Below are 1,527 nucleotides of genomic sequence, written 5' to 3' on the forward strand. Positions count from 1 at the left end.
AAATCACTTCTAGCTGGTTGGGTTGAAGTTTCACTTGTTTTTTTTGTTTCTTTGTTTTTGTTTGTTTTTTTGTTTATGTTTTTGGCCAGGGCTGGGTTTGAACCTGCCACCTCCAGCATATGGGGCTGGTGTGGGTTGAAGTTTCAAAGGTCATTCTTTCATCTTTTTCTCAAAGCATGAACTATGTGGCTAACATTTTGGGAAATTTTAGAGATAGACTTAAAACAAATTTTATACAACTTGGTTTGAAAATTAGGGTGTATACAAAATATAATTCAAAAATGAGAGGAATTTTAAGTTTTTTTTTTTTATGGAGTTTTAAAATGCTTATATGCATATATAAGGCTCTCCAGCACCTCTACAAAAAAAAAAGAGAGAGAGAGAGGGTGGTGCCTCTGACTCAAGGAGTAGGATGCCAGCCCCATGTGTGAGAGGTGGCAGTGAACGTTCAAACCCAGCCCTGGCCAAAAACTGCAACAACAACAAAAAAAGAGAAAGAGAGAGAGGGAGAATTTTTTAATTAAAAAACTTGTATGAAGGGAGTGGTGCCTATGGCTCAAAGGAGTAGGGCACTGGCCCCATATGCCAGAGGTGGCGGGTTCAAACACAGCCCTGGCCAAAAACTGCAAACAAAAAAACTTGTATGAAAGACCTATTAAAAATGCATTAATATGTAAATTTACCCTTATAAGAGCTGAATTTTTGGAGAACTTTACACTGTAGTTCAGTTTTATGCTCTTGAGAAGATACCACTGTCTTCCATCATCACAATAACAGACACTTTGGGGTGTTTGCCAATACACAGTCCATCCCCATTCTCTAGGCTACTGTGATCATGCTTTTACTATACACAGGTCATTACAAAAGTTTTGAAATACACAAAAATCAAAAAACATAAAGTCCGCATGCACAGAAACAAAGCCCTCCCAGCAACACCAATAAGCCAAGCAAATTGAAACTTGCACAGGGGAATGAGAAAGGACTCTGTGGATTGTGTATCTTAGAAGTGAATAATGGACCATAACACAGTTTGTCTCAAAACTTTCCTAGTAACCTACACATGCCTCTTGACCTCCTTTCATAGGTTAATCAAACCAGGATAGACAACAGATTCTATCTCTTGAGATTTAGAATTAGGACTCACTGATTCAAGTCACTATGCTGTTTGCTCCTATAGATGTAACGAACATTCAGGAATTGAGGCTGCCTTTCTGCAGTGCCTGTTTTTGCTGAGGTATGGCCAAGGTAGCAAAAGGCAGTTCAAAGATATATAGTTCACAGAATAAATCAGAGGCATAGACAATAGACAAAAAAATCAGAGAAAGAGGAGACCAAAAAAAGTCAAAGAGGAAAAGCATGCTGCTTATGTTTCTGGCTTCAGGTTCACAGGGCTCCATGTAAAACCAGATGCACCTCTCCGTGTGTGACACATCTTTCAGGGACAGGACACAATTCTAAGAGGGACTTTACCTAACAAATGCAATCAATGTAACCTGGTTTCTTGTACCCTCAATGAATCCCCAACAA

Source organism: Otolemur garnettii, unplaced genomic scaffold (genome assembly GCF_000181295.1).
Source record: "Otolemur garnettii isolate 467f Iridium unplaced genomic scaffold, OtoGar3 scaffold00225, whole genome shotgun sequence".
NCBI classification, from domain to species: Eukaryota; Metazoa; Chordata; class Mammalia; order Primates; family Galagidae; genus Otolemur; species Otolemur garnettii.